Raw genomic sequence first — 26,530 nt, forward strand, 5'->3', positions numbered from 1 at the left:
GTCTATTCTAGGCATTTCATATAAATAGAATCATGTAATATGTGGCCTGTGTGGCCTTTTATGATTAGTTTCTTTCACTTAGCATGTTCCTAAGATTCATCTATGCTGTAGCGTGTATCAGTACTTCCATTCCCTTTTTGGGGCAGAAATACTCCATTGGATGGGATATACCACATTTTATTTGTCCATCAGTTGATGACATTTGTGTTGTTTCTGCCTTTTGGTTATTACAGATAACCCCAGTATCAACAATTATATACATATTTTTGTATGCATGTATTTTATCATTTCTCTTGGTATATACCCAGGAGTGGAATTGCCAGGTCATGTGTAACTTGGGTTGTTTCTAGTATTTCACTTTTACAAATAATCCCAGAGCAGTCTTGCTGCACACTTGATTTTGTGATTGTACAAGTGTATCTGTAAGAGAATATCCCAGAAAGAGGATTGTTGGGTCACAGGATAAATTCATTCTTAATTTGTAGGTATTGACATTACCACCCGCAATGGAAAGTGCTTATTTCTTAGGGTACTTTGGGGCATCCCTTTTGAAATAAAGGTAGTTCTAGGGTCATTACCCCAAGTCCCATAAGGTATATGTCCTCAGGTACTAGGGAAGCACTCTTAATGATGGTTGCTCTTATGTCATTAAGAAACAGTTAATTATGTTTGGATGATAAGGAAATTTATAATACATTTGAGAGAACTGTTATGGGTGGCAAAAAAATCTTTAATTTAGAACCTTCAAAAGACTAATTCTCATTTTCTTTTTTTCTCTCTCCAGATAGAGTCTTTCCCTTTGTAGTTGAGATTTTTATATCAGAAAGTTCTTCTTGGGGGTGCCTGGGTGGCTGAGTTGGTTAAGCGTCTGCCTTTGGCTCAGGTCATGATCCCAGGGTCCTGGGTGTGAGCAGCTCTGCCTGCTTGTTCTCTTTCTCTGTCAAATAAATAAGTAAAATCTTTAAAAAAAAAAAAAAAAGTTCTTGTCTAGAGTCTCAATTATAAAAACTAATTTCAATAATAATTATTCTATGAAATCCGCTAAAATGTTACAAATTCTGTTTTAAACATGGGTATTACTATAACCAACCATATTTCTTTCTTGTCTCTCATTTTTTGTCTTCCAGCCTTTAACATTCCATATTCTGCTTTGTACATGGTGAATCACTACTGCTTTGCACCAGTGTGCCCACTTGCGTGCCTATAAAGTACAAGCTCCAGATTGAAAAAGCTTCTAGATGGATCCTTTCCAAAATTGGTGTCTTTTCTACAAACTCTGTGCCTCAACAACCTGTTCTAAGTGGTAAGGATATGTACTTCTTATTTTTTCTACTTATTTATTATTTTAAAGATTTTATTTATTTGAGAGAGAGCACTAGGGGGAGGAGGGGCAGAGAGAGAGGGACAAGCAGACTCCCCACTGAGTGACAAGCCTGATGTGGGACTCCATCCCCAGACCCTGAGATCACGACCTGAGCTGAAACCAAGAGCCAGACACTCAGTGGACTGAACCACCCGGGTGCCCCAAGGATATGTACTTTTTAACAGAATAATAGAAATTTGTGAAAACAATTTTTTTTGGGGGGGGATTGCCTTCCCCTTGATTATGCCTTTTCTTCTTACAGATGAGTAATACGTATACTTTTTTTTTTTTTTTAAATCACATCTAAAAATAGCAGTAACATCAGGTTTTTGGGGACGCCTGGGTGGCTCAGTCGTTAAGCGTCTGCCTTTGGCCCAGGGCATAATCCCAGGGTCCTGGGATCGAGCCCCACATCAGGCTCCTTGCTCTGCTGGGAAGGCTGCTTCTTCCTCTCCCTCTCCCCCTGCTTGTGTTCCCTCTCTGGCTGTCTCTCTCTCTCTCTCTCTGTCAAATAAATAAATAAAATCTTAAAAAAAAAAAATCAGGTTTTCGGAGGCTTCAAAACATTCTTTCCATATGAGATTCTAGGTCCAGTATAATATCTGATATTTATAAAGAATAAATACAAAAATATCTGAACAACTGTGTGTGTATATCATATATTCCATATGTACTCCATAATCTCTTGAGGTAGTTCATCCTGTTATTGTCTTTTCCTGTCTATTTGAGTACGTTGAGTCCGTTGGGTCAAGAACATCGTCTTACTTCCTATTGATATACATTATGTAGTTGCATATTTATGGAGATGAAAAGAGAGGTGTGTGATGCCAACTCTTCCTTTTTTAGCCTGGCACTATGTGTGCCTTTTCATATCCTAACAGTTTTTGGAAGCATAGATGCTAGTTAGCCAACATGTTTTTTGAACATCCCTGAGATTTACTCAATACATTTTTGGCCAGGGTGGGGGTAGGATGGGGCAGAGGCATAAAACTGAGCAGAACCAGTTGCTGATATAGGAGACGTTTAAAGAAAATTATTGAGGGAGGCCCATTTTGAGTGTTAGTCAGCAAATATTTACGAAATGCCTGCTATTGATGCATGGAAATATATAATGACATTTAGCATTGTAGAGAAGTCAGTCACTAAATGGAACCATGGTGTTAGAGGAGGATGCAAGGTAGGGAGGTTGAGGGAAGAATGGGGTACATTTTAGCCCTCATTCTAATCATTAATTGCATAGTGTTCTTGAGTGCAAGTTAATTAGCCTTAGTAGACCTCAGTTTTCTCATCTATGAAATGAGTGAATTAAACTAAATGATTTATAAGGTGTTTTGGTGCTGTCATACCTCTGTGAAAATTATTTCATCTATTATGATTGTAATGAACAAATTGGTAGATTGTTGGTTTTTTGAGGATACCTTTCTTCTGTAACCCCTTTGATAGATTTTGAGACTATATTTTTTGAATTACAGGGTTACAATAAGGCTTCCACTAACAGAACATTTTTTGACTAATCATTTTGTTTTGAAGTTGATATTTTTATTTCTCTCCACATTTTTATTCTCCTATTGACCCCTAGAATTATTTGACTCCAGTATTCCCTTTCTGTCTCTTGAATCATGTTGGTGGCTCTCACCATGCTTCTTTGACCTGCCTAGCCCCCATCATTTTCACCTTACTAGTTTTCCAAGATCACTGCATCTTAGACCAGAGCTTCTCGTCCTGGGCTCCTTACACATACAGATACCTTTTGAAATAAGCTTGGGAGAGGCTGTGATTCTTTGGCAGGTAGCTGAAACCAATTAGTTAACCCGCATTCACCAGGACTGGAGCCCCAGAGTTCTCTGTGCTGCTCACACCCCACCCCTTCTTACCTTAGGTCTCACCATCACCTGGAACACTTCTATTTCTGAGGTTTTGGAAAGTTTCCTGTCATGATCATTACCCTCTGTCACATCCCACTTCTCAAATCTGTTCTTAGTCTTTATTATGACTTGCAGTTTCTTGGCTTTTTTTTTTTTTTTTTTCCCCTAACCGACTGAGCTATTTCCTAGCCTCATTAGCTTTCCTCTTACCCAAACTCCATTATCATTCTTGCATCTTATATTCTCTTTCCTTTTTAAAATTCTGAGGAACTGCCTTACCAAATCTCAAACCTTAAGTTCATTTGCCATATATATCCTTTTCTCCCTAGTTCTTGGTGCTTGATATAGTTGGAAAAGGACACATGACTAAGTTTGGATCTCCTCAGCAATCATTTACTTGATCTCTGAACTGGTTCTTTTCAAAGTTGGCTTCTTACTATTCTTTTTGAAAGATCCACACCTTCTCACAGTCCAGTTGCCTTTTTGGGGTGATCTGGCATATTTCCCTGACCTATTCTTCTTTTTACTTCAGATTTTTTTCTATCTGAATAAGAAATGTTTTGCCTTATTTTTAATTTTTATTATGGAAAAATTTAAATGTATATAAAAGTAAACAGATTAGTGTAATGAATCCTCTTTTAGTCATCACTTAGGTTTAATAATTATCAAATCATGGCCAAATTATTTGTCTGTCTCCCATCGACTTCTCTTCCACTCCTGTATCATTTTAAAGCAAATCCTAGACATCATATAATTTATTTGTATTTCAGTATGTATTCTTAAAGTAGCAGACCTTCTTTTAAAAAATACAACCATAATACTGTTATCACCTTTAAAAACAACAACAACAACCCCAATGCAGTCGAATATCCAGTTGGTGGTAATTTTGATTTTTTTTTTTAAAGATTTTATTTATTTATTCGATTTTTGTTTTTGTTTTTTTTTTGTTTTTTGTTTTTTGTTTAAAGATTTTATTTATTTATTTGACAGAGACAGCCAGCCAGAGAGGGAACAAAAGCAGGGGGAGTGGGAGAGGAAGAAGCAGGCTCATAGCGGAAGAGCCTGATGTGGGGCTCTATCCGTAACGCCGGGATCACGCCCTGAGCTGAAGGCAGACGCTTAACCGCTGTGCCACCCAGGCGCCCCTTTTCATACATTTTTGAAGCAGCTGACTTAAGCAGAGAAAGACAGTCATCATATGGTTTCACGCATATGTGGAACATAAGCAATAGCATGGAGGACCATAGGGGAAGGGAGGGAAATCCGAAGGAGGAGAAATCAGAGAGGTAGACGAACCATGAGAGACTCTGGACCCTGGGAAACAGACTGGGAATTTCAGAGGGGAGGTGGGTGGGGAGACGGGGTAACAGGGTGATGGATATTAAGGAGGGCACGTGTGGTGATGTGCACTGGGTGTTATACGTAACTAATGGATCATCGAACACTACCTCAGAAACTAATGATGTACTATACAGTGGCTAACTGAACATAATCAAAAAATAAAGCATTGACTTGAGTCAGCATCTAGATAAGCGCTCCCTTCGTTGCAATTTGTTAATTTTTCTAAGTTTCCCCCTCCCCCCTTGTCCTTAAAATTTATTTGTTGAACACACTGGGTCTTTGTCCTGTCGATGTGTTTGCTCCCGATTAGATTCCTGGGAAGTGATTGAACATACTCCTCTGTGCTTCGTCTTTCTTGTTAATCGGTAGTTGGATCTAGAGACTTGCTCAGATCCAGGTTCCCTTTCTTCTGGCAAGTCTGTGTGTTTTGACTGATGCACACGGCTTTTAATTCTCCCTCTTCTAATGTTGATCGGTTGCCATTGGTGCTCAATGCTTTAGATCAGGGAATGGCAAACTTTCTCTGTAAGGGGCCTGCTAGTGTATATTCTAGGCACTGTGGGCCATCTGGTTTCCTCTGACGCAACTACTAAACTCTGCCCTGGTAAGGGGAAAGCAGCCATAGCCAAAATGTAAATGAATGGGCGTGGCTGTGTTCTAATAAAACTTTATTTACAAAAAGAGGTGATGGACTTCCTGCTGTCGGTTTATTAAATAATTATGGGTTGCAAGATAGTGATGTTTTAATGCTATAGCTTTATTCATTTATCATGTGAAATCTTCCATAAAGAGGAACTGTTCCTCATGTACTATTTGTTACCTGGTTGTACAGTTTGTATAGGAAAGGTTGGAGAAAAGCTTGATAGTTTCCCCTGGCTTACCAGTTTCATAACAATGAGTTGGTTATATTGGCCTTCTCCAACAGTGATCAGTTAGGGTTGCCTTTCTCCCCTAGGCTCATTATGGACTCTTAGATTTAAACATAATGGATTATTTTTATTGATGTTTAGATTATTTAAACTTTGGTCAGTGGGAGCCTTTTAAAGTTGCTTACAGAGTTATTTTGACATGACTTTAGTAGTTTTTGATAGCTTCTTGATTATCTGGTATGACGAGGAGTTCCAGGCACATCATGTACATTTCCTCCCTACACCTGGTATCCCTGGACCCAAAGGACCCCTGATTCCTTTACTGGGTAATAGGATTTCAAGACTATAGGGCTCTAGGGGTTCTCATTTCTAATGGATTGACCATTGTTTCTAGGTATTTTCAGGAGTCAAAATTAGGGGACAGATTTTTTTTTAAGATGGAGAACATAAGTTCATACTGATACTTCCCGTTCTGTTTCAGCTCTATAAGAGTTTTACTCAATCTTTATTTTACATCTGCCTTTTTCTCAACTCAGAATTCTGATTCTCAGTCCTCATTTTGAGTACCCTGTGTGTTATACACATGGCCGTCTTAGAATAGCAGTACCAGTGTTAAAGCTTTGTCTCTGCCTTCTTTTGCTCAACCTTGTCTGTGAGATTTACCCAAGTTGTGTGAAATAGTAGTTTTTTCATAGCTGTGTAGTATTCCATTGTGTGAAATGCCACAGTTTCTTTATTCTCCAGTTGATGGATATTTGAGTTGCTTCTAGTTTGGGATACTTACGGATAAAGTTGCTGTGAACATTCTTGTATGTGTCTTTTGGTGAACATAGGTGCTTTTTTTTACAATGGAATTTGTAATCCTTTTTTGATGTAGGGCACATTCCCTTAGGAATGTTTAGTCCAAGTACTGTGTGTGTGTTCTCTGTCACCCCAGAACTTAGTGGCTTAACACAGGGCATCTTAGCTCAGTTGCTGTGGGTCATTTTCTGTAGGGTGCCTCCAGCTCAGGGTCTCTCAGAAAGCTGCAATCTCGGTGTCGGCCGGGGCTGCATTCATCCCAGGACTCATTTGGAGGGGGCACGAAGGTGCCCTTGGGGGTGCTTTTAAGCACAGTCAAGTGACTATTGGCAGGTCTCAAATCCTTTCTCGCTGTTGGCCAGAAGCTAGTTCCTTGGGCTTCTCCCCTTAACAACATGGCAGCTGGTTGTTAGGTTGGAGCAAGGGAGAAAGAGTGTCCAAAATGGAAGCCGTGGCCTTTTCAAAACCTGTTCTTAGAGTGACAACTTGTCACATATGCTGCATTCTTTAAAAAAAATTTGTGTTAAAAAAAAATATGTAATATATAACATGAAATATACCATGTTAACCATTTTCGAGTATATCTCATTTGCATTAAGTACATGCACATTTTTGTATAATCACCACCACCATCCATCTCCAGAACTTTTTCTGTCTTTCTCAACCAAAACTCTAAACCCATTAAATATTACTAACTCCCTGTGTCCCTCTTGCCCCAGCCCCTGGCAACCAGTGTTCTACTTTCTGTCTCTGAATTTGACTGCTCTGGGTCCTTCATAAGTGGAATCGTATGGTATTGGGCCTTTTGTGACTTATTTCACTGTAGCAGAATGTCTTCAAGGTTTCATCCATGTGCACGTGTCAGAATTTAATTCCTTCTTTTAGGCTGAATAACATTCCATTGTATGTATATGCTGTGTTTTATTTATGCATTTTTTGATGGACATTTGTTTCCTCCTTTTGGCTATTGTGAATAAATGCTGCTGTAAACATGGGTGTCCTGCTGCATTCTCTTCTTAGAAGTAAGTCTCTAAATACAGTCCTTACTAAAGAGGAGGTAATTACCTAAGGGTGTGAATACTAGGAAGTGTGGGGGTCATGGGGCCCCTCTCAAAGGCTGCCTACCATACTGTTTAAGTCCGTCTTAATAATTGTTCTCTGTACAGCCATGCCACAACTGGATATATGTTTAAGTTTATATATTTTAATTTTGATACTTAATAATTGTTCTAAAATGTAATTTTGTTTTATAATTGTATATAACAGTTTCATGGTTCCAAAGTCAAATCTGCAAAACAAGATTTATTCAAAAGAGTCTCATTAATTTTTAAAGCCTGAAGAATTTGAAATTTGAATTTGTTTTCAAAAATTTTTTTTTTCTTTTTTTTTTTTTTTTTAATATAAGCAAAATATGTATTCATATTCTTTCTCGTATAGAATGCTGTATGCCTTGCTTTTTTCAGTTAATATATCCTGGAGAGCCCTTCTTAGTAGTAAATTACTCATTCCTTTTTACAGCTACATTGAGTGAATAGACTATAGTTTCATTTAGCCAGTTCCTAATTGGTGGGCATTTGAATTGTTTCTGATTTCACGTTCATAGTACTGCTATTAATAGCCTTGTTTATGTACATGTCTTTTTATATTTTGCCATTATATGTTTGGGACAGATTCCTAGATGTGGAATTGCAGGGTCAAGGGGTAAATGAGTATGCAGTCTTACTAGATATTGCCAGATTTATCCTCACGTAGCTCATCTCTGTGTTCCCATCAGTAATGTGTGAGAGTGCCTATTTGTCTATACATAACCTTGGCAACAGAATATGTTGTCAGATTTTTGGGGTTTTTTTTTTTTGCTGAATGGAATATCCTTGTCATGTTAATTCCCATCTCATTATGAGTGAAATTGAATATCTTCTTTTTTAAAGATATTATTTATTTGACAGAGAGCACAAGCGGGGGGAGCAGCAGAGGGAGAGGGAGAAGCAGGCTCCCCGCTGAGCAGGGAGCCAGATGTGGTGGTGGGGGCTCGATCCCAGGACCCTGGGATCGTGACCTGAGGTGAAGGCAGACACTTAACCAACTGAGCCACACAGGCGCCCCTGAACATCTTTTTTTAACCTTTAAAATTTCTTTATCTGTAGACATTTTAGAATCACTTAACAGTGAATTTTTAAAGATAATATTATAGCAAGTTTACACTGAGGTCCACGTTGGGGTGAATGTATTTTTATATGGTTAGGATGCATGTATGTTTCTTTTTCTGTTAACTGTCCATTTTTTTTTTTTTAGCCCCATTTTTCTCTAGGTTTGTTGATATGTTATACTTTATAAGCCCTTTATGTATTAGGAATATCAGTCTTTTTTTGTCTGTTTTCTTCTTCCTGCCAGTTAAAGAAAAGTTCCTCTGATCTGCTTGCTTTCTTTTGCTTCTCCGATCATGTTACCTTTATTCTTCACTGGTGGCGATTCCAGACCTAGTCCACGATTTCTTCAACTTAACATTCCCCCGATCAAATTCCGCTTTATCCACAAACTTGATGTTCCTGTGTTCCCTTTATTAGGTGATGGCATCATAATTTTCCTGGTAGAGCACCTGAAGTGATCTTTTGTGGTTTGTTGATCATTCAGCAAAGTGTTTAAGTCCCTACCAGGGGCCAGCTACCGGTGTAGGCACCAGGGAACAAATCGTCCCAGTCCTACCCCTCAGGGAACGGTCTAACGGAGGGGGAGTTAATCAAATATATGCACAAACCCATGTCTAAATTTGTGGTAAGTATTTCAAGAGAGAATTTAAAGGTTGGGACACATGACTAGATTGGAGAGGTTAGGAGGGTAGCCTTGACAGACATTTAAGCTGAGATTTGAAGGCCAGTTAGGGTTCACCTGGTGGAAAACACCGAGGTGCCCGTTTCTAGATATAGGAAACTGTGTGAAGGATCTTGAGGCGGGGAAGAAGTTGAACTTCTAGGAAATGAAAAGGCCCGCTTGACTGGCATGAAGAGAGAGAAGGGGTGGAGGGCCTTGAGATGCAGTATGATTTACTTTGTAAAACAATTACTCTGGCTGGGGTGGGGGGAATGTATGGGAGGGGGAACATGCAAGTTGGTTAGGAGGCTGTAGTAGTATTTGTGAAAAGTGTTGGTCCCCCATTCGCTCGGTTGTGAAATTCTTTGAGTTCTCCTTCATTGCTTTGTCCAGGCCTCCCACGGTCTTCATTCAGGAAGTTCTCTCTTGACTACTCCAAAAGGTTCCACAAACTGGTCCTGCTCTTTCAGTCTTTCTTCCTACCTGTTTCAGAAGGTAACTTTCAGAAATCACAGGTCTGTTCATGTCAGTTCCTTTCTCAAAAACTCATGGCAGCTCCCTGTGTTGGTTAATTTTGTGTGTCAGTTTGACCTAAAGGATGCCCAGAGAGCTGGTAAACAGGATTTCTGGGTGTGTCTGTGAGGGTGTTCCCAGAAGAGATTAGCATTAAGTCAGTAGACTAAGTAAAGAAGATCCATCCTCACCACTGTGTGTGGGCATCACCAGTCCTCCAAGGATCCAAATAGAACAAAAAGGCAGAGAAAGGGCGAATTTGTTTGTGCTCCTTGTGCTGGGACTTCCATCTTCTGCTGCCCTCAGACATTTGAGCTTTAGGTTTTTGGACCTTTAGAGTCTGGGAATTACACACACAGCAACCCCCTTCCCCTGCCCCGACCTTTGGCCTCAGACGAGAGCTATGCCATTGACCCCTCTGGGTCTCAGTCCTCCATGGGTCTCCTACTGAATTATACCACTTGGCTTTTGTGGTTTTCTAGTTTGCAGATGGCATATCATGGGTCTTCTCCATAATCATGTGAGCTAAATCCCACCGTAAATCTCTTATGTATCTCTCTATATATATCCTGTTGGTTCTGTTTCTCTGTAGTCTCTGAACCCTGACTAACATACTCCCTCATTGTGGAAAAATGAAAGCCCACCTGAAATTGAAGGCTTTATCATTTTCTTTAAGCTTCCAAGTGTGCTGCTCTGAGACAACCAAACTGATGTTTCTCCCTCTTTTCTTTAGCTCACGTTCATCTTCTGTCATGGCATCTCTGCTTCTGGAACACCATCTTCTCTCTCTCTTTTTTCCCTAAAGGCTCCCTTCAAATCCTACCTATTCCCCAGTCTTCCTTAAATCTCCCTAGTCAGGTTGACTGATAACCCACATACCCTATTTTTCTTTTTTAATATGTCAATTCTAAAATTTGTCACAGTGTCTGTATGTATTAGAAATATTCACATATTTATTTGGAGTGCAAAGAAGTGTGTATTTTTCATTTTTATAACTGCTAATAGATATTTGTTGAATTGTATGACATTAGGGAGCAGTCAGTGTGGTAGGTCACTTACCAAAATCTCTTGTAAAAGAGACAAGTCTCAAGTACAACTTAAAAAATATCTCGTATTAAACCTTCAGGGATAGGAAAATCTTACTTCCCTTGTGAAATGGTCTTTACCATTTCAGTGAATACCAAGTAATATTTAAAACTGTTACATTAGTTTGACATAAATATGTTTATATGGCAATACTAGAGAGCTCTTACGACTTCTGACGGGGGAGGAGGGGAAATGGCATATTTAGAGCATTTAGTATTTGATTTCCATGGTGGTGGAGAATGGCCAATAAAGTCATGACTGTGTCGTATATCTAAATCTCTTCTTTTACCTGAGGTATCTTGTGGACTAATCTTCCACTTGGCTAATTTCTTAACCAGGTGTCTTGCTAGGTTGAACGCACTAGTCTGTGTGTTGACAAAGACTAGTATACTTGATTCTCATATGTGATTTTGTTTGTGTATCCCAGCCGGCCAGCGTGTTTCTTTTGTGAAGAGTACTATCATTTACTGCTTGCAAACTTGCAAAAATGATATTATGTGCTCCATCTTTTTTTTTTTTTTATTCTTACAGGTCTTCTTTCTTCTTTCTCCTTTCCTCTCCCTCTCTCCCTTTCCTCCTATGAATGAGGTTAAGTCACTGTCTGTTAATATAGCTTAGTATTGTGTAACTGTACTATATACACCATGCTGCCTTCTCATCTGAGGTCATTTCTCTGTAATTATAACGGAAATGGGGTTTATATAGATTTGTTTTACATGGGAGTTTTCAGATATTAATATAAGTTTTAGTCTGTTTGGATCACCTCTTGAAATAAATGACTATTTTTTTGTCTTCTTACATATTGATGCAATAAAATGGTTGGGAGATTATAAAAATTTTAATAATTCCATCCTGAATGGGATTTCTGTTTGTCATTGGAAATGCAGTGGGGACTAAACCTTTTAAACTTATTTTAAAAGTAAATTTCCTAAAGTCACGGTTCACATTTTTAGTGTTTCAGCAATAGTAACTAAATGAGAAGTGTTTTGGTTATATTATTCTAAGGTAAAAATATCTTCATGGAAATTTTTAGTGAGCTTGCTTAAGATGAAATTAGGACATTAAGTCTTAATTTCTGCAGTATGATTTTTTTTTTAAATTACTTTGAAACATTAACTGGGGCAGGTGGTTATAGGTAAGAATCAAATTGTCTTTGATAGTGTGATCTTCAATCATATTGCATTTAGTTTGGAGTGGTGAAAGTTTTTATTTTTAAAAGAGAATCCATAAAACAAAAAATGTTTCATGCAGTTCATGGTTTGACAGGTTTATGAAAGGCTTAAGTGATAAAATTGTCATAAGTGAAATACTGCGTTCCACATAGGATTTATGTAACTGGTAGCGAGGGTGAAAAACCTGGTGAGGTGGGAGAAGTGACTCAGTTCCTTGCTTTGCACTCTGCACTTCTATTTCCTCTCTCCTTTCCAATCCTACATGAGAATTCCAGCTTCCAGTAGAAACGCAACCTTAATACAGAAGCCCAATCTACTAAAAGATAAGCGTTTGTTATTTTGTAACGAGTCCCATTTGTACCGTATCGGAACTTTCTACAACACTCTCCTTGTAGGACAGTTGAGGAGGGATGGTCCTAGAACTGGATGAGTCTCAGATTCCATAAGGTCATAGATCTGTCATAGGCACTGTCTGTGTCCTTCACTGCCTAGCTTGCTAAACCATCAGGCTCAGCAAAGGTGGTAGAATTATGTCTGTTTTTATTTATTACACTCTACCTGGTGTTAGGTTTCTAGAAAGCTATAAATTTTTTTTCTTTCCTTTTTTGCTTTATTCTAATAAATCTTCCAGTTAGTATTTACATCTGGCCTTATTATGATTTGGATGTATATCAAGATTCTTAAGAAGAGGAGCATAAGCTAAATTGGGAAGTTGGTTCAGAGACAACATTCCAAGGGTATTATTCCGATGACCCCGAACCCTTCACTAAACTGAGCCAGGGACCAAGTATTGTCTCAACATAAAGCAGGAATAAAGGAAAGGGGGCATACTAGGGATTAGGAGAAGAAGGATGATTTAAGTGGAGTGGGGGAAAGTTTCATTTTAACCACAGATGTGGCAATTGGTACTTGTCTGCTTTGTCAGGTTTTCCCTATAAACGTAGAGACTGCTGACTGAATTTTGAAGCTGATTGAATTATCACCGGTGTTTAAACTGAGCATCCATCTTTGGGCAACATTTTAGGTTAAAAATTATTTTAAGAACTCTGACTAAAACAGAAGAATGTCACTTTCCTTTATAAAGTTGTTCTAGGACTTTTAAATTAATAGTAAGACATTAACAGAAGAAGATTGACTTTAGTCTTAAAATAAGCAACAAATCTGTGATTTTTTTTTTTTGCTATAATATAATTTCTTTCTCCCTCTTTTTTTAAACTTCAAAAAAAAATCGATTTCTGGTTTCATATCACTGTGGTTAGAAAAGATGCCTGATATGATTTCAGTCCTCTTAAATTTATTCAGACTTGTTTTGTGGCTGTATGACCTATTCTAGAGGATGTTCTGTGTGTACTTGAGAATGTATGTTCTGTTGCTTTTGGATGGGATGTTCTGTGTGTGTGTGTGTGTGTGTGTGTGTGTGTATAATGTTGAGTCTGTCTGGTCTAACATGTTATTTAAGGTTGATGTTTTCTTACTTTCTGTCTGGATAATCTATCCATTGATGTAAGTGAGGTATTCAAGTCCCTTGCTGTTATTGTATGGTATTTCTCTATTCATATCTGTTAATTTTTGCTTTATATATTCAGATACTCCTATATTAGGTTCGTAAATATTTACAAATGTTTTATCCTCCTGTTGGATTGACCCCTTTATCATTATATAATGCCCTTTGTCTCTTCTCATCTTACAATCTTTGTTTTGAAGTCTGTTTTTTCTTTTTCTTTCTTTTCTTTTTTAAGGATTTTATTTATTTGACAGAGAGAGACAGCGAGAGAGGGAACACAAGCAAGGGGAGTGTGAGAGGGAGAAGCAGGCTTCCCGCCGAGTAGGGAGCCAGATGTGGGACTCGATCCTAGGACCCTGGGATCATGACCTGAGCCGAAGGCAGATGCTTAACGCCTGAGCCACCCAGGTGCCCCCGAAATCTGTTTTTTCTGATACAAGTATAGCTACCTCAGCTTCCTTTTAGTTTCCATTTATACGGAATATCTTTTTTAGGAGAGTGTCTGTGCTTGCATGGGGAGGAGGGGGAAGGGGCAGAGAGAGAGAGGGAGAGGGAAAGAGAGACTCTTAAGCAGGCTCCATGCCCATCTCTGAACCTGATGTGGGGCCCGATCCCAGGACCCTGAGATCCTGACCTGAACCGAAATCAATAGTCAGATGCTTAACCAACTGAGCCACCCCGGTACGCCTGGAATATCTTTTTCTATCCCTTCACTTTTAGTCTGTGTATGTTCTTACATCTAAGGGAATCTCTAGTGGGCAGCATATAGGTTTTGTTTTTTAATCCATTTAGCTACTCTGTCTTTTGATTATAGTATTTAGTCCATTTATATTTAAAGTATAATTATTGATAGGTATGTACTTATTGCCATTTTGTTAATTGTTTTTTGGCTGTTTTTGTAGTTCCTCTCTGTTCCTTTCTTCTCGTTCTCTCTTTATGGTTTGATGACATTCTTTAGTGGTATGCTTATATTCCTTTTTCTTTATCTTATGTATATTGACTGTAGGTTTTGTTTTGTAGTTAAGGTTAGCCTTAACTGTAACAACTTATATCTACTTACATCTATAACAGTCTATTTTGAGTTGATAAAATAGTTGCCAACTTAAGTTTGATAGCATTTGCTCAACATTTTTACTCCTCCCCCGCATGTTTTTAATGTCACATTTTACATCTTTTTTCCCCCCTCCTTTCTCTTTTAATCCTCTCCCTTCTCCAACTCTCAAAAAGTACCCAGAGATTAAATGCAAGGAAGTTCAAAGAGCCAAGGTAAGCCAGCCCAAGATTAGCAGGCTCCCTCCCACAGGGGCCAAAGTCTGGGCACTGGGGTCTGCACTCAGGGCCTGATAGTAAAAACTGGTACAGAATAAGGTGGTTCCAGAGACTAGCCGTAAATGGGGCACCCCCAACAGGGCCAGGATGTGTAAGAAGTGGTGTTTGTTGGCCTTGTCAAAGAGCTCCTTCCCGTAGGCATCTGGAAATTGGGTGCTGTGCGTCCCATAGGAGGCTAGGCCTAAGGCCCCAGCTCTGGATGAGGCACCAAAGCAGCAGAAAGCAGCCGTGGTGGTGGGTGGTCATGTGCTGAAAGAACCTACATCTTTTTGTCTTGTGTATCCCTTAACTAATTATTGTACTCATAGTTATTTTTACTACTTTTAAGATTAATAATAGATGATAAATCCATTATTTTTTATTATATTTATCTTTCCAGTGAGATTTACTGTTTGATATGTGTTCCTTTACTGATTCGTGCTCTTTCTTTTCAGCTTAAAGAGGTCATTTTAACGTTTCTTGTATGGCTGACTTAGTGGTGATAAACTCCTTTGGCTTCTGCTCATCTGGAAATCTCTCCAATTCTGAATGATAACTTTGCTTGATTGGAAGTTTTCTTCTTTAAGGCATTTTGAATTTATTATGTCACTCCCTTTTGGGCTGCAAACTGTCTGCTGAAAGATGTATATTGATATGCTTATAGGGGTTCCCTTTTACAAAGCAAGTTATTTTTCTCTTGCTGCTCTTAGGGTCTTTTTGGAGTCATCTCATTTGGAACTCTGGGCCTCCTGGATCTGGATGTCTGTTTCTGTCCCCAGGTTAGGGAGGTTTTCAGCCATTCTTATTTCAAATGAGATTTCTGTCCCTTCTAGGAGCCCTGTAATGAGAATGTTAGTCAACTTGATGTTGTCCCATAAGTCCCTTAAGTTATCTTCACTTTTTTTTGTTGTTGTTGTTCTTTTTTCCTACTTTCTGCTCTGATTAGCAACAGATTTCCACTGCTTTGTCCTTGAGTTCACTTATCCTTTCTTCTGTTTCATCTGGTCTGCTGGTGAACCCCTCTAGTGTGTTTTCAGCTCAGTTATAGTATTCATCAGCTCTGGGGCCTCTGTTTAGCACTTCCATATGTTCTCCATCTCTTTGTGGGGTTCCGTGGTCCTTTATTCTTCTCCCCAGTTTGGTGAGCATCTTTAGGACCATTACCTGAAACTCTTTATCAGGTAGATTACTTATGTGTGTTGTCATTAAGGTTTTTTTCTCTGAGGTTTTTATAAGCGCTAGATTTTGGCTCTGTTCCATCTGGTGAAAGTCCTTCAAGATCCCCATCATGGGGCGCCTGGGTGGCACAGCGGTTAAAGCGTCTGCCTTCGGCTCAGGGCGTGATCCCGGCATTGTGGGATCGAGCCCCACATCAGGCTCCTCTGCTATGAGCCTGCCTCTTCCTCTCCCACTCCCCCTGCTTGTGTTCCCTCTCTCGCTGGCTGTCTCTATCTCTGTCGAATAAATAAATAAATAATCTAAAAAAAAAAAAAAAGATCCCCATCATATCTGCAAAGCTGCTGGCCTTGGATAGAGAGACAGTCATCTTCAGACGAGCCGCAGGGAGTGTTGTATTCTGGTTTGCAACCTTCAGGGCTGGCAGAACAAAGCAGGGGGACTGATGGAAGCTCAGGGACCTCTACCTTGGTCTCCTTGGTGATGTCACTAATGACAAGGGAAGTTGTACAGTGGAATGAGGATCCTAAAACAAGGTAAGGGAGAAGAGACATTTAAACTTCCTGGAGATAAGAAATCTGTTGTTAATGAACCCAAAGCTGTATCAGCTGCCACTGTCTTCACAATCTGGCTGTGCAGGTGGCTCAGCTCATCTTGCAGTTCTGTGGTGTGGCTTAGGGCACTGGCAGGGCTGGCTTCTTCAAGGTCAGGAGCCTCTCCTCAGACCCATGCAGCTTGGGCACCGAGGCGTTGCGCTGCATGACAGTCTGAGGGCTCGGCTTCCAGGTGTGCCTCAGGGGCTGTGTGTCACTCCTGACCTGGGCCTATGTCTCTTCTTCATCTGTAGCTATCCAGGCGATGTCAGCCAGAGTAGGGACACAGGTCAGACATGTTGAGCAGGCTCTCGAGGGGTGCCCAGGGACATGGCTTCAGAGACAGGTTGGTCCCAGTTCTTCTCTCCTGAACTGTGAGTAGCGCCATGTGGCTTGTCTTGCCAGATTGGGATGGTCACATTGGCTTCCATTGCTGATATTTCAAATGGTTCTTGCACTTGAAGGACAAGGCAGCCACAGGGCAGCTCTGGGGGCACGGGTTGGCTGGAAGTATGACTCCTTTATGTCAGGCCATCTAAAGGAGCACCAGACTGCTCTTCCTAATGGCCCCTCCTAAAACAGCAGGCTTCCCCCCATTTTTTTTTTTTACTTTCGATAAGGCAAATTTATTCTTTCTTTATGAAATAATTAACACACAGTTTACCTAACTATGCTTAAATCTTTTTCAGAGAAGTCTCTAGCTTTCGTTCTGAGGTTCAGAATCAATATAAAAACGTTGAAATCATAGTTACATTTTAGGTTGAGAACTTTATTGCATAGAACGCCATGTAACAGCTTATTCTTTTGAAAGATAAAAGAATCCAGATAAGCAGTATTCGTAGTTCATTTAGTAGCTTTGTCAGTTTCCATAGCTGCGAAGTTGAACATTTACAGAGATTATGGGTTTGTTTGGGTTGAAATGAAGTGATGTGTGTAAAGCACCTAACCTAGTTCCTTATGCATAGTAGGCCCTCAGTAATTAGTGGTTGTTACTGTTTTTCTTACTGGCTACTTAATTAATTTGGATTTCTAGGGCACCATTTCTTTGGGTACAGTGAACCAATTCTGAATTCTACCCTCCTATATTTGTAATTTGTTTAGACTGACTTAACCGCTGTGAAGAATAAAGCCTATTGGTGGAATAGGGTGGAGTTTTTGGACTTCTGTGTGCAATCCTTTTAGAGTTACTGGATGTACTGGAATGTGGAGGCTTAAGCTTTGTGGCATGTTCTATATGGTCATCCATGGTGACCAAACTCATTTGGAATGTTGTTTTGTTACTAACTTTGAAATGTGTTATTTTCCATACAGAGGATTTTGATCTGAATAAATTGCTTATTATCTTTTATAAATTTCTAGAGCAAGAGGAGCTGTCAATCAGTGTAAACCTTACCATACACAATCCTTCCTTTCATAAACATGGAGAGGAGGCGTCCCCAAGATAACCATTTTTGGGATGCAGCCAGGCACCTTTGTGTAACTAGGATGGTATGGGATAGCACCCAACGTCGGAGCTTGTCACACAGGGAAGTTGTGGCTCACCAGACCTACAGTCGTGTTTTTTTGAGCCTTAATAGGTTACTTAAATGGTTGGGTTTTTGTTTTTGTTTTTGCTGTTTTAATCAACAGCTAGCCAGTTCCTCAAAGAGGGGCACAAAGCTGTTCATAGAGTTGTAGATTGTCGATACAGTGAGTCTTCTGGCCCCAGAGACGTGAGCCCCACTTACTTGGAGAGGTCTTTCCTGTCCCCCTTTCCACCTAAATTAATGATTGTCTCCCTTGTTTGCACCTGGTTGTAGCTTGAACGTATTTAGGTAACTTTTGTCAAAGCACCTGAAACTGATCATGTTTTTCTTCTGGCTGGCCTCTAAGCTTCTGGATGGTGGTGGTTGTGTCTGTGTGGGTACCACTTAGAGCAGATCCTGGGAACTCAGGGTTGACCATTAGTCATTGTTAAGTGCATGTCTCCCTGTGGCTTGTGGAGACTCCTCATTCACTGGTCCGATAATATTGTTGGATATTATCTCTAACAATTTTTAATGAAAGACCTCTAGAGAAGCTAATCCCATCCTGTATCCTGTACCACCCCCATCATACCCACTCTTCTTTCTTTCTCTTCTGCCAGTGCAAATTTTCTATTTCCTTTATTTCTTTCAAGGGACATTTCAAGTCCTTCTCCATGAAGCTTTTTCAAGGTATGTTTAATTTTGGTTAGTAGTGATTAAAATTTAGAAATCCGGGAAAAGGTGAGAAATGTTAATCAGAACTGGAAATTTGGAATTGCTCATTAAAATACATTATTCTTTTAGGGGCACCTGGGTGGTGCAGGCGGTTAAGTGTCCAACTCTTGGTTTTGGCTCAAGTCATGATCTCAGGGTCGTGAGGTCAGCCTCCTCACTTAGCGTAGAGTCTGCTTGAGATTCTCCTTCTGCCCCTTCCATTCATTCTCTCTCAAATAATCTTTAAAGAAAGTTTTCATTACTAAAAGAATCATGTATTTGTAAACATTTTCCTCACTTAAAAATCAGAAGTTATGTTAATTTTGGCAAAATTTTTGATTTTTTTCCCCCAAGTAATTCAAAACCTCAAATTACTAGGAATTTTAGGCAAATCTTATGGAAAGAAGGTGAAAGTTGTGTTATAATTTTTCAGGTTGTCATGAGAAAGGGGTCTTTTGTTGCATCACATGGCATTTTATAATATCCTGTAAAAAGTATAAAGATTGACTTTATTGTCCTTATTTATAAAAGTTTTTTTTTTTAAGATTATTTATTTATTTTAGAGAGAGAGAGCGGGAGAGCAAGAGAGCAGGGGGAGGGGCAAAGGGAGAGGGAGAGAGAATCCCAAGCATACTTCACACTGAGCATGGAGCCATTTGGAGCTTGATCCCTGGACCCCGAGGTCATGACCTGAGCCAAAATCAAGAGTTGGCCACTTAACCAACTGAGCCACCCAAGCGCCCCTATAAGAAGTTTTATTGGGATTTAAAATTGAAATCCTTTATGTAGGCTTCTCCCCCCACTTCAATTAAACTGTAATAATTTATTGAAAGTTAATATATTTAGGCAGAAACTTTGATGTCATTGAAATTTTTTTTTTTTTTTTTTGAGAAAACTACTCCTTCTAAGACAAAAGCAGAGGAGACCATTTGAACCAAGAACTGGTGAACTTTGGAGTACTATAAATCATGGTTGAACTATGAAAGTTTTATGTTGCCCAGTTGTCTGCTATTATTTTTTTGTTTGTACAGGACCTGTGTTTTGCTAATTTCTTTACTAATATCATTAAGCAGGTAGAGGGGAAAAAAAGTATGATTGAAACTAAAAGTTAGTGTTTAATTTGATTCTGAGTTTTAGAATAATTTTAAAGTGAATTGTTTTATACCTTTATGGACAATGTAACAAGAATAGTATTTGCTTTGTAACATAGATATTATATATACAGGCACATACAAAGACATCCACAATATATATTTTAACATTTTTATGCTTATGAGTTTTCAGATAATATACAATAGCATTGATTTTTTTTTTTTTTACATTTAATAGTGTGTAGATAACGTACATTTAATGACAGACCTTTGCATTTATGCTTGGTTTCCATATTATTTGTTGAATTTAATTTTTATTTAGTGCTTTTATTATTTTTATGAAAGCCAGTTCGCTAGGCACTGTGGGAGATGCAACGATGAATTTCTTGCCCTTTAGGGACTCATACTCTCAGAGCCAGTTCTTAGAATGACAGAATTTTAGAATAGGAAGAAATGCAAGAGATGATCTTCTTGTGTGTGTGTGTGTGTGTGTGTGTGTGTGTGTGTGTGTGTGTGTGTATGCATGCATGTGTGCAAGCAGCGGTCTTCTGATTCCAACCCACTTCAGTGTCTTCTGTCCCCCAGCACCTCATCCTCCCAGACATGTAGTAATATCATTTTCTGTGCAGGGGAGAGAGTTCAAGCAGGCAGATGATTGGCTGGCCTGAGATGTGTAGCTTGTCAAGTACTTTCTTCGTCTCCCTTGTTAGTAAGCAGGAGGAGATGCAGGCCATTTTTTAATTCTAGGGATTTAAACTATGAACTCAAGAAATTATTTTAGTAGGTAGTGACTAGAATATAACACTTTTTAAAAATAGTTTGGAGACTTATCAAAGTGTATTGCAGATTATTATTTCAAGCGTATCATGTGGGTGTGCGTATATATACATACACACACACATATATATACTGGGTTGTTATATAAAATATAAGTACATTTATATACAATGGTTTTTTTTGTTGTTTGTTTTTGTTTTTTTACTGCAGTGATGAGTTTGGAAACTTCTCTCTAATCGTCCATTTCACCCTTGTTTTAAACCTGGGGAGTAGCCATTGATAACACTTATTCCTAGATATGTGACTTGTTCTTTTTGCAACGCTCTCTTGCTGTCATGACCTGACATCAAGGTAAACTGTTTTCTGTACAGGTAGAAATACACACAGGTGATATTTTACCACAGTTCATCTGAATAAAAGACATGCAGTGAGATAGTTTTTTTGTTTATTGTTTTTTTTCTTTTCCATGACACTGCCTCTGGGCACAAAAAACACTTGGGTGGATTTAACTGTTAATCTGTAAGTGTTGTTTACGATGTGCCTAACTTGGTACCAAGATGTGATTTAAACACCAAGAGAATTTGGATTATTTAATACTAGTACATAATAAAACTACATATCAAATATTCATGTGGGCACATACAGAGGCATAATTGTATTCTTGTAATGCACAATATAAATACTAATATTGTTTTGGAGAATCAGCATGGTATGCTGAAGCCATGGTTTGGAAAAAGGCATTGTAGTATGTTTTTATCTGTGGGAATTACTGGCAAGTATAATTGAGAGATTCTAAATACTGTAGTTGTTTACTTCGCTTTTGAATTTGGCTTAACTATGTTTGATCTTGCCTTTTTTTTATGATCATTGAATTATTCTGTAAGACCTATGGTACAAGCTAAACCTATAATTGTTTTATAGATTTTAATAATTATATCTTTTTTTTTGAAGATTTTATTTATTTATTTGACAGAGATAGAGACAGCCAGTGAGAGAGGGAACACAAGCAGGGGGAGTGGGAGAGGAAGAAGCAGGCTCATAGCGGAGGAGCCTGATATGGGGCTCGATCCCATAACGCTGGGATCACGCCCTGAGCCGAAGGCAGATGCTTAACCGCTGTGCCACCCAGGCGCCCCTAATAATTATATCTTTTAAGGATTTAAAAACAATTTCTCCCACCAAAGATAATTAAAAACAAAAACTAAAACTAAACAGAGAATAGTGGAATGAATGTTCATGTGCCCATCCTCAGCTTCAACATTTATCAACTCGTTGCTTCTACCTGCTCCCTTTCTCCAGTTCCCAGGTAGTTTGATGCAATCCCTTGGTCATGAAACATCATCCATAAATACTTCAGGATGTGTTTCTGAAAGACCAGGACTTCATTTCTAGACCTATAAAGTAGAATCTTCACCTTCTGGGGAAGATACTGAAGTTCTGAATACTCAAATTGTGTTGGGGATGTTAGAGTGATACAAAGGGAAAATGAGATCCTTTAAATAGGCTAAATGAAAAAAGTGAAATGCCTGATAAGCAGTTGTACCAAAAAACAATAGAAAAGTTAGAGTGAGAAAGCAAATTAGTATCTTTTAAGTGCCCCTGGAGAAAAAGGAGAAATCAGCATTTTTGAACACCTGGTGTCTGTCTGCATTCCATACAGGTAGAGGAATGAAGCCGAGTGTATTTCATACCACTTGAGATAGAAATTCTGTTTCTAGATTCTTTCTTGAGGGAATTTAAAAGATGTATACAAAGATTACCAATTAAGATATTTACTGCCATATTATTTATAATAGTGAAGAGTTGAACCTCACTCAATAATAGTGAAATGATTAAATATACATAATATTTATAAAATAATATTTTGTAATTGTTAGAAATGATACAATGTGACACCAATTTTATAAAACATCTAGTACATATTGAAAGACCTGAAAGAAATTAACCCAGATATTAACATGAATTAGTAGCGGCTCTCTCTAGGTGTTAGAATTATGACTGATTTTTATTTCTTCATTACTGTTTTTGGAAGTGTTGCACATCAGTCTGTCAGAATATGTGATGTAAATTAATAAATAATAAACATTTATTGAGTACTTACTATGTGTCAATCACTATTTAAACATTTTCATCTTTTATACTTAATTCTCATAATAGCTGTAAGAGGTGTTATTATCCTTATAGGGATATCCCTCTGGGGACACAGAGATTGAGTGCCTAGACAATTTGATTCTATCCTTCTCCCCCCACCATGGGGCTTGAACTCAGTGACCCTGAGATTAAGAGTCTCATATTCTTCTGACTGAGCCAGCCAGGTGCCTGTATTCTTTGCTTCTAAATGTAGCGTTAACTCCCCAACAATTGGAAAGATACTGTAAACATGGTTCTGTTTTTTTTTTTTCTTATTTTAAGCTATATGGTGACTATTGTGACGTATTAGTAAAACGTGTTCTTTAACTGATGGATCATACTTTGTTTTCTGAATATACCATGGTTGTTTTCAACTAGTGCTTTGTTCGGTGCCGCCTCTGCAGCATTCTGCTCGTAGAAATAATGGTACAGTGAACATCTTTGCAAATAAATCTGTATGTGTACTTCTGATTATCTCCCTAGAAAAAAGGCCTTAGAAGTAGAATTATTGGATCAAGGAATATAAGACATTTTAAAAGACTTTGATACAAATTGTGAGATTGTAGATGACAAACGATCATTCCTCCTTAAACTTAAGTTGTTTGGGGGCTATAAATTCGGGAGAAATAGATCATCTACACATCAAGGGGAATTTGTGCTTTCATAGTTGCTCTTATGAAAGCCAGGCTTCCTAAGCCTGCTGGAGACTGTAAACAGAGAAAAAGAGAAGTGACAAACTTGGGAGTTTATATGGTGGCCTTTTACTTTTATGACCTTGCAGTCATTTATTCATTTTTCTGAAAAACTTAAAACTTGGATTAGCCCAGCCACTTTTTTATTAAATTGTTTTATAAAAATGTACAAAATATTCATATATTTGCATGCAATTTCTTTGATATTTTACCTGATAGGACCTCAGCGTCATACTTAGTTGAGACTTCCATTGTATAATTTCAAAAATTATAGATATAAAAGGTACAGCACCTTGATTATAGACTTCATTAATGACCCTAGAAAGTATTTTAGATGTTGCATTTTTAAATAAAGACATTTCCCCATTTTTTGTTTTTTTCCTTTCCTCTTTTTCCCTAAGGAGTCACTCTTTTTGTGACAAGCAAAAACAGAAGAAAATTTTGGTTCATTAGTTGGTAGTTTGTGTTAAATGGTTAAGGTTTTATTGTGGTTTTCTCTTGAGCATATCTTCTTCAAGAGATTCTATAGGTGACCTTGCTACAAAGACTCATAGAAGACTTGGGCAGTGGGAGGGGGATTTTAACTTAAGGGGATCTAGAGAATAATTAATGAATTCAGAAAATTTCCCCGTGAAGCTACCAACGACGTTAGGATCGAGTTTTCTAGAAAGACCAATATTGATAAAAAGTAAACTGACAGACTAGAAATTTGTGAGAGGTACAATTGGAATAAGTAGAAAACATTACATTGAAATTTAAAGGTATTTTAATGGAGGAAAATTATTATTTTTTACTATGAATAGTAAAATTATGAAACTACTATAAATAGCAGAGATAGAAAATAAACACGAGGAGGATTTTTATCAGGGATTTTTAACCCATGATTAGTGATTGGATCAGAAAGGTTCATACATTGCAAAACTAAGTATATATGTGCATTTTGGAAGGAGAGGCCTTCAGCAGTTTTTTCAGATTCTCTGTGGAATGACATCAAAAAACTCAAGCTCCTATTAGAGTATAAGCCTCATGAGGTCAGGGATTTTTGTGTTTTATTCACTTCTCTGTCCCTGGTTCCTAGCATGTAGGTCTGCTTAATAAGTATTTGTTGAATGTATGATTTCTGTACATTTATGTATGGCATAGTTACAGTAATAGATTTGTAGAAGTTAGAGATGGGAATACATTCCAGATTTAGTGAGGTTGATGTCTTACTGGTCTGCTCCTACATTTATTTAAAATTTTTCTCTTGGGAATGCCAGGGTGGCTCAGTCAGTTAAGCATCTGCCTTGGGCTCAGGTCATGATCTCAGGGTCCCCAGATCGAGCCCTGTGCTGGGCTCTCCCTGCTCGGCAGGGAGCCTGCTTCTCCCTGTCCCTCTGCCTGTTGCTTCCCTTGCTTATGCTCTTTCTCTCTCTCTCTCTCTCTCCCTCTCCATCAAGTAAATAAGTAAAAAATAAATTAACATTTTTCTCTTGGTTTTCAAATCTAGATGAGTAGGTAGAATACTTGTATGATGCTTTTGTGACTGAATTCCTTTTTTTTTTCCCTATGCCAACATGGGAATGTAATAGGAAAAATATTCTAAACCATACATATTCATCAGCATGTTAGAAAATGTTGTGCTCCGGTGCTGTTTTCATTTGATTCAATGAATGAAGCCTTTGTACAAAACTTCCCCTTAAGTTTTTGAATGGAAAATTTTGCCAGTTTTCATTAGATCAAGTAATATGATAACAACTGCTATTCTGGCTAAAAATGTAAAATCAACAAAATGTTGACAAATTTACCTGCAGAGAACGTTGCTTTATCAGCAAGAAATTTAGATTTTTTTTTTTTTTTGCAGTAAAGCCCTATTTAGCTCAGTACCATTATACAGCATTTTTAGTAGGTAATATAGCATAATTTGTGATTACATTAGGTAGTGTAGAAAGTTTCTGTACTCTTTAAAATTGAAATTTGGGAGAAGGTTAAAAAGAATGACAGAAGGGTAAAATGCAAACCCACTTTAAAAATTGTAAAATGATAGCATTTCTAAAATAAGAGAAAAAGTGAATTTCTAAAAATTGAACTATGATGGAGGCTGTAGATTTTATGAATCATCAGTTTTCTTTGTTAATTAAAGGGATGATTGTAAGTTTTTTATATTAATGATTTTTACTGGTTAGACATAAAAGATACATATGTGAATAATTGTTTGCTGCCTGCACGTGATTATATGTGAGTTGATTTTTCATACTTTATAAAATTTTTGGCAGATTATAAAAATTACTGGATTTTTTATTTTCCATAATTATTTTGCTACTGTGAATAGGATCCGTGATTATTCTAAATTTATTTGAAAACGATCACATCCTTATTCTAAAAGGCTGTCAGAACATTTGAATCATTTTGGTCTTTTGCATCATTTTAAGAGGCCTTGTGAGATTCCCAGAATAATTTTAATAGAAGGGCAAGAATTTGCCCTCATAGATTACATATCTTGCAATCTGGTTTCTTTCTTTAGTTGAAATATGATGAATTTCTAGTCATTACTTATTTTAGTATTCAAGCACAGTTGACCCTTGAACATCACAGGTTTGCAAGTGTGTGGGTCTACCTAAACATGGATTTTTGTGAATAAATGTAGTACAGTACTCTTAAGTGCATTTTTTCTTATGATTTTCTTAACATTTTTCTCCTTATCGTAAGAATACAGTATACAATACATGTAACCTATAAAACACGTGTTAATCAACTGTTATCAGTAAGACTTCCAGTCAACAGTTGGCTCCTAGTAGTTCAATTTTTGGGGAGTCAAATTATAAGCAGATTTTTGTGCAGAAGTCAGCGCCCTTAACCCCCATGTTGTTCAACGGTCAATTGTGTAAGTATCAAAAACATCTGGAAGTCAAAGTTAAGAGTTTTGAGTTGGAATCTTTGAAGTAACTTAGGCTAATCTTTTTATCCAGCAGGATAACCATTTCTATGGCATTTTCTAATAGCCTTTTCCTTAAAAACAGTAAGCAGGGACTTCCATTTCTTTATGAAGCTGCCTTTTCATCAATTATGTAATAATTAATTTATTCTTTATGTTGGGTTCAAATCTGCTTTGTACTAGACACCATAACTGCTTTGTTCTCCTTTTCAAATTATGAAGGATATAGACAAAATTAAGAATATCATAATAAACATCACTGAAATTCATTTACTCTTAATTTTTGCTGTTTGCTTGAGATTATTTTC

The 26,530-nt window shown here is 37.9% G+C and overlaps 1 protein-coding gene and 1 pseudogene across 1 annotated transcript in view; one reads left to right on the forward strand and one right to left on the reverse strand.

The window, feature by feature from the left end:
- FRYL (FRY like transcription coactivator) overlaps positions 1 to 26,530 on the forward strand; it is a 247,908-nt gene that overhangs the window by 37,029 nt on the left and 184,349 nt on the right. Inside the window, exons 2-3 of the mRNA XM_040625382.1 lie at positions 1,128 to 1,303; positions 19,510 to 20,837. The gene's annotated coding sequence lies outside the window, so the exon portion shown is untranslated. The remainder of the gene's footprint in view (positions 1 to 1,127; positions 1,304 to 19,509; positions 20,838 to 26,530) is intronic.
- LOC103672799 lies at positions 16,109 to 17,240 on the reverse strand (annotated as a pseudogene).

This window comes from Ursus maritimus, unplaced genomic scaffold (genome assembly GCF_017311325.1).
Source record: "Ursus maritimus isolate PB19 unplaced genomic scaffold, ASM1731132v1 scaffold_8, whole genome shotgun sequence".
Taxonomy (NCBI): Eukaryota; Metazoa; Chordata; class Mammalia; order Carnivora; family Ursidae; genus Ursus; species Ursus maritimus.